Here is a 7,570-nt window from a genome sequence, read left to right as displayed (position 1 = left end):
CTATCGATTGACCTTCTACCGGATTCCTCATGCAACCGGACCTCTCCAGCGGACAGTCTTCAGACAAGCTTCTACATCAGATAAATTTCAGACGGACTTCTCCAGCAATCGGACTCTAGCCAGATTTCTCCAACAGAAAGTTTCCGTCCAGGCTTCTACAGCAGATAACTTCTGTCTGCAGCATCAACGCCTAAGGCACCCAACAACAGCTAACCCATCCGCAACCTTGGAAACATCCGAGCTTCTCTTAGATTGCTGAGACAGAGAGCTATTCTGCTCCACCAGACGTTCCAACCGAGCTTCAGCCATCCGCCCAAACTCCCCGGCAAGTTGCGACAACGGACACCACTACTCTCCGTAACAAACTCCACGTGGCCCCGAACGGCCCACTACCAAGCAGTTACGGACACCACTACTCTCCGTAACAAACTCCATGTTGCCCCGAACGGCCCACTACCAGACAGTTATGGATGTCGCTGTCAATCGGTTACGCTCTCTCGTCTATAAAAGAGACCCCCCAGAGATGTTCTCCTCTAAGCTCTAAGCATACAACTCTCGGGTCAAGAGCAAAGCCTTCAGAGTGGAGGACTTAGTACTTCGACGAGCCGCTATTTCACAACCTCAGAACCAAGAAAAACTTGCCCCAAACTGGGAAGGCTCATATGAAGTCAGGGAGGTAGTCCGGCATGGAACATACTATCTAAAAGATCTCGAGGAGCAGACCTTCCGTGACCATGGAATTCAAAAAATTTATGAATGTATTACCGATAACTTTGCCTTAAATAAAAGTTTCATATTCGCATATCTTTTCTTTTGACATGAGCTTATAACGACAGAGAGTAGCTCCTTCAGACAATCGAAACTAAGCATGTCAGGAACAAGAGGAGAACCTCATCCCGACACAAATGAAGGCCCAGTTATTTAGAGATCGGATGGGGGGAGAGGCCCTCGCAACGGCCTTTATGCACCCCCACAACCATGTTAGGAATAGGAGGAGAACCTCATCCTAACATGAGCAAAGTCGAAGATCTGGTTATTAAGAGATCGGATAAGGGGAGAGGCCCTCGCAACGGTCCTTATACGCCCCCACAGCCATGTTGGGAACAGGAGGAGAACCTCATCCTAACATGAGCAAAGTCGAAGATCCGATTATTAAGAGATCGGATGGGGGGAGAGGCCCTCGCAACGGCCTTTATGCACCCCCACTGCCAAGTTAGGAATAGGAGGAGAACCTTGTCCTAACATGAGCAAAGTCGAAGATCCGATTATTTAGAGACCGGATGGGGGGAGAGGCCCTGCAATGGCCCTTATGCACCCCCACACCATGTTAGAAATAGAGGAGAACCTCATCCTAACTTGAGCAAAGTCGAAGACCCGATTATTAAGAGACCGGATGGAGGGAGAGGTCCTCGCAACGGCCCTTATGTACCCCCACAGCCATGTTAGGAACAGGAGGAAAACTTCATCCTAACATGAGCAAAGTCGAAGACCGATTATTAAGAGACTGGATGGGAGGAGAGGCCCTCGCAACAGCCCTTATGTGCCCCCACAGCCTGTTAGGAATGGGAGAAAAACCTCATCCTAACATGAGCTGAAATTGACTGTGTCGGGAACAGGAGGAGAACCTCATCCTGACACAAACGAAGATCTGGTCGTTTAAGATCGGATGAGGGGAAAAGCCTCCTCAACGGCTCCTCTACACCCTACAACCCCATTTGGAGCAGAGGAAAAACCCTCGCCCAAACGTAAAAAAAAAAGGGGGGAGAGAAAAAGGGAAAGCGACGAGCTATGCCAGAGATAAGAAAAAAAATGAACTACATCTAAGACACAAGGGACCTCGTCTCAACGAGAAAGAAAACTCTTGTCAAAAATCCTCAATGTCTAAGGGGGAATTCAACACTAGCAAGAGAAAATAAACTTCATCAAAGTAATGAGAAGTTCAGCCCCAAGCTCGAACATCGAGAAAAAGTGTCAAATTCGAATGGCCTCGAGAAGACCTTCGATCATGAACAAAAAGGGCGAATCAACAGACGATGATTAGAAATCTTCAAACAATGTCGACATCGAATAAAATAAAAGACAAGAGAAGCTCGGTAAACGACAACTCAGAGTAAGAATAGACTCCAGCACCGATGCACCAAACGCCAAAAATCTAGAAACAATCGAGTACGAAAATCAAGAGGGGCAACTTTGACTGTGAAAATTTTCTGTACTTCCTTCATTCGAAATTCGAACTCGAAAGTAAGAGGACTAGTGTTAGGTATAAAATAACCCCAGTCGAAGTTCTAAGAGGCCAACCCTCCCAGGACTCTTTTGGCTTCCGACCTTGTGCGGCATCTTTCTGAACTCCCCCGACCGTCCGAGCTTCCGCAGTACCATCCGGACTCCTCCAGTAGTCGACCTTCTACAGTGTCCTCCAGATTTCTCCAACAGATGAACTCCTACCATACCCTCCGAACTTCTCCAATAATGAGCTCCTTCAGTCATCTATCAGACTGCTCCAAATGCTCTCTTGGCTTCACTATCAGCCGATTTTCTATAGTGATCGACTACTCTCTAAATCTCTTCCAGACTTCCTCCTATCATGATCGACTTTACTCTGAGCCTCTTTCAGACTTCGTCAATGTCCGAACTTCTCCAACAGCAGGACTTCTACAATAACCAGACTTTATCCAAATTTCTACGGTGGTCGACCGCCTTCCGAATTTCATCCGAGCTTTTACAGTAAGTGAATTCCGTCCGAATTTCTATTGCAAGCGGACTTCATCCGAGTTTCTACGGTAAGTGGACTTCATCCAAGCTTCTACAATAAGCAGTCTCTATCCGGACTTCCACGGCAATCGGTCTCCATCCGAGCTTCTATAGTAAGCGGCCTCCTTCCGAACTCCTACAAGAATCGGACTTCGTCCGAACTTCTACAGCGGATGGATTCCAGATGAACTTCTACAACGGACGGGCTCCAGCAGTCAGATTTCTATAGTGACCGACTGTCTCTGATGTCTTTCGTACCTCTCCAGCCATCAACCTTCAACAGCACCAATCGGACTTCAACAGTGCCAACCAGACCCCTCCAATGGACAAATTTCTCCAGACCCCTCCAGCGGTCGACCTTCCACAGTGTCCTCCAGACTCCTCCAGCGGACGAACTTCCACAACGCCTTCCAGACTCTTCGATCGGTCAACTTTCTATAGTGCCTTTCGAATTCTGCTATCGGTCGACCTTCTGTCGGATTCCTCATGCAATCGATCTCTCCAGCGAACAATCTTCAGACAAGCTTCTACATCAGATAAATTTCAGACGGACTTCTCTAGCAATCAGACTCCACCAGATTTCTCCAACAGAAAGTTTTCGTCCGGGCTTCTACAGCAGATGACTTCTGTCTGCAGCATCAATGCCTAAGGCACCCAACAATAGTTAACCCGTCAGCAACCTCGAAAACATTCGAGCTTCTCTTAGATTACTGAGACAGAGAGCTATTCCACTCCACCAGACGTCCCAACCGAGCTTCAGCTGTCTGGCCCGAACTCTCCGGCAAGTCACGACAACGGACACCACTCCACTCTCTGTAACAAACTCCATGTGGCCCCACCACTCTCCGGTAAGTGCGACAACGGACACCACTACTCTCTGTAACAAACTCCACGTAGCCCCGAACGACCCACTACCAAGCAGTTATGGATGTCGCTGTCAATCGGTTACGCTCTCCCTTCTATAAAAGAGACCCTCCAGATACGTTCTCCGGTAAGCTCTAAGCACTATCTCTAAACTCTGCTAAAATCCCATTCGAGTGCTCCATTTCTGTTGAACTAGAGTACTAACTTGAGCGTCGGAGGATCTGCCGGAGCACCCCCAACTCCGATTTAGACTTTTTTTGTAGGTCCCGATGATGGCTGTGATCCCCTCGACTCCAGCTTCTCTGGTATCGGCAAAATTCTGCACCAACAGATATTTTTCTAGTTTATAGGAGATCTGATCTAAAACTAGAAGGGTATTCTGATTCTAGTTTTCAGTCAGATCCTAATAATAGTAAATCTACTTCAAAATATATTTTTATTCTGAATGGTGGAGCAGTGAGTTGGAAGAGTTTCGAGCAGTAGACTGTAGCTGATTCAACCATTGAGGCAGAATACATTACCGCAAGTGAAGCCACCAAAGAAGCTGTCTAGATGAAGAAGTTCATCATCAAATTGGGTGTTGTTCCTAAGATTGAGAATTCAATACCACTTTATTGTGACAATACTGGAGCTGTTACTCAAGCAAAGAAATCAAGGTCTCATTATAAATTCAAGCACATTTAAGGCACTTCCACCTCGTTCGTGAGATTATCAAAAGATAAGATGTAGTCATTGAATGAGTAGATACAAAGAACAATATAGAAGACCTGATAAACACTTAATTTAAGTATTTTAAATTAAGAAATTATATTTAATTTATCTTATTTATTAAGAATTTGATGTTTCTTTCGATGTTTTACAGGAAAGGTGATCGCCGATACAAAGAGTCCGATTCATAGATCAAAAAGATTCAAGTTTGAAGAAAATTGGACTTAAAATAAAATTAAAATAAAAGAAAGACGCATCCGGTATTATAGAAAATGAAGATACTATGCAAGGAATCCAAAAAGGATATAGATGTCATTATGAAGGAACTTTTGTTTCTTTTTGGAATATAAAAAAAAAAAAAGGGAAAAGGTTCCACGTCAATTTTTTTGGCTCCTGGGCGCTTGAATCCTTTGGCGCGTGAATCCTTTGGCGCGTGAACATGGGAAGCTGGCGCGTGGATGCGGCGTGGACGCGGAACGCATGAGGCAGGACGTGGGCTAGCGCGCATCGCAGACACAGTAACGAGCAAATTAAAGAAAAAATTTTTATTTGGAAATATTTCAAGTGGAAAGATTTGTATTTTTTTTAGTCCCACATCGGAAAACCATGTAAAACTCCTCCCCCCTAATATCTATAAAAAGGCTTTTGTACTCTCATTAGAGGGGAGAGCCCAGAAATTCTTCTAAAGCCTTGCATAGAGGAACAGAAAGGGACTACTTCATGAGCAGCTAGGCTAGCAGTCTCGGGAGTGGAGAAGAAATTTTGTAACGATACAGAGATGGTTTATTGTTCTAAACTTTTCTGTATTTCTTTATATGCAATAAAGATTATGCTTTTTATTTAAATTGTCATGAGTTCTTTATTGCTCCCTATCATATGCTTTTATTTATGCTTTCTTGTTAGATTAATATTAGGAACAACTTTTACTTTCCGGAGACGCGTCGTGATCTACGGATACGGGGCGTGCCGAGGAAAGAAGAGTTGTGTACCTAGTCTTTCCGGAGACGCGCCGTGATCTACGGGTACGGAGCGTGCCGAGGAAAGATAGGTATTTTTTTCTAAGATTAATCACATCTATTTAGTTAAAAAAAGAGATACAACTCTGCTAGTGCAAATTAATTCAAAACTCCCGAGCTCTTTTTATTTTTTTAATTACCTCAATTTTACGATAATTTATTTTCTAAATCAAAAACAACGCTTCTTTCTTTTACCTTGAAATTTCAATTTAGCCCAAGATCCCTGAGGATACGATCTCGACTCATCCTACCTACGTAGTGAGTAGAGTTATTTTTGGTGCTATCAACGACTACGCATCAAATTTTGGCACCGCTGCCGGGGATCTTGGCACGGTTGAATTAAAAAAAAAAAAAAAAAATTTTAAATTTTTTTTTAAAAAAAATAAATGCTTTTCAGTTTCTATTTTTCGCTCTAATTTTTTTCAGTGCTTTCTAACTAGATAATCTTATTTGCATAATTACATAATTATCTTGCATAAATATTTTACTACTTTTTAATCTTAGAAATTTTTCTGCTTAGAATAATTTGCTACTTTTCATAGCCCAGTAATTTATTTCTTTTTAGACTTAATCACTTAAATTTATTTTCTTGCAAAACTAAAAAAAAAAATTAAAAAAAATATACAACAAGATAAAATTATATAAAAAAAAAAAAAACCACTGACATTTCATAACACTTAACTAAAATAGCGTAACCTCAAATATAAAAATTTCTAACCTGATTGGACACCTTGTTTCTTTGCATTGCATCTCCATAATTGATCTTAAGGGCAATAACCCATTAACCAGATAAGGTGGGGATTTGATCACCCTTTCTTGGCCCACAAATCACTCCCTTGCATTTGCATAACCTAGACCTTAATTTAAAATCAACTAGACGTCAACCCTAGGAATTTCAAGCTCAATAGGATAAGAAAGCTCTAGAGTTGAACCGAGTGCGGATTGGTTAATTGCTCGGTGTCTAAGGCAAGTGGTTAAAGAAAGTGGTTTTCAATTGGTTCCGTTGACTGACCTGGCCAACTTAGTTGGTGTCTAAGGAAAGCAACGAGCAGGGAACCTCCCACATCTTACGCTTACCTGGCCGAGTCAGTTAGTCAATCTTGAGCTTGGAGTGCTCAAAAGCAATCTTGAAAGTTAGGAGCTGTCTAGATCTAAGTTAACCCTAGGATAGAGAGTATATGATTGTTTAAGTTGATTGCAATTAACATCTAAACATTAATTAATTTCTCCCTTTTCATAGATTTAAGGTTCTTAGGTTCTTCTCTTTAGATTTTCTTCATTCTTTTCTCACTTTATTATAAAAATATATATTATAAAAAAATAAAAAAAAAATTTCCTGTGTGTGCTCTACAGTATAATTGTAAGGTGTATGCTTGGCCGTAGATCGTTACGACCAGAAATCCAACCTTTTGATCCAGAAATAGAAAGAACCTTTAGAGCCAACAGACATAAAAAGATGGACCGAAATCAGGAGAATGATCCACCCAAGCAATTGAAGGAGTACTTTACTGCTTCCACATATACCTACTCTCCTTGTATTCAAGTACCCCCTGTGGAGGCCACTCAATATGAAATTAAGTCAAGTATCATCCAAATGTTACCTTCATTTTATGGACCTAGTAATGAAGACCCTTATAAACATCTTGAGGAATTTCTTGAAATATGCTCAACTGTCAAAATTCACAACTTCTCCGATGATGCTCTTAGGTTGAAATTATTTCCTTTCTCACTTAAGGACAAAGCCAAATACTGGCTACATACTTTGGATTCCATGACTATATCAACCTGGGACCAGCTGCAAGGAGAGTTTCTCAAGAAATATTTTCCCATAGGAAAAACTAATCAAATAAGGAAAGCCATAACTAGTTTTTCCCAATTAGATGGAGAAATGTTTCATGAAACATGGGAGAGATTAAAAGACCTTATTAGAAAATGTCCCCACCATGCTGTACCCAAGTGGCAGTTAATCCAATGTTTTTATGATGGGCTCTCTGAAAGACATCGACAAATGGTCGATGCATCATGCGGTGGGACATTTATGCTGAAAAGTGAGGATGAGGCATGGCAACTATTTGAAATTTTAAGTGAAAATTCATTACATCATATGTCTGCCTCTATTAGAGATAAACCCATGTTAAACCCAAAAAGAGGTGGAATATATGAAGTAGGAAATGCAATAGATATCCATCAAAAGGTAGATGAACTGTCCCAAAAATTAGATCGTCTCTTAA

General features: G+C 41.8%; 1 non-coding gene across 1 annotated transcript; it reads right to left on the bottom strand.

The window, feature by feature from the left end:
• Positions 1 to 7,182: 7,182 nt before the first annotated feature.
• LOC140852757 (small nucleolar RNA R71) lies at positions 7,183 to 7,288 on the bottom strand. Its single transcript, XR_012135656.1, has one exon. It is a non-coding gene; the product is annotated as a small nucleolar RNA R71 (small nucleolar RNA).
• Between the last annotated feature and the right edge of the window lie 282 nt (positions 7,289 to 7,570).

This window comes from Elaeis guineensis, chromosome 11, assembly GCF_000442705.2.
Source record: "Elaeis guineensis isolate ETL-2024a chromosome 11, EG11, whole genome shotgun sequence".
Taxonomy (NCBI): Eukaryota; Viridiplantae; Streptophyta; class Magnoliopsida; order Arecales; family Arecaceae; genus Elaeis; species Elaeis guineensis.
This window is presented reverse-complemented; position numbering and strand designations above follow the sequence as displayed.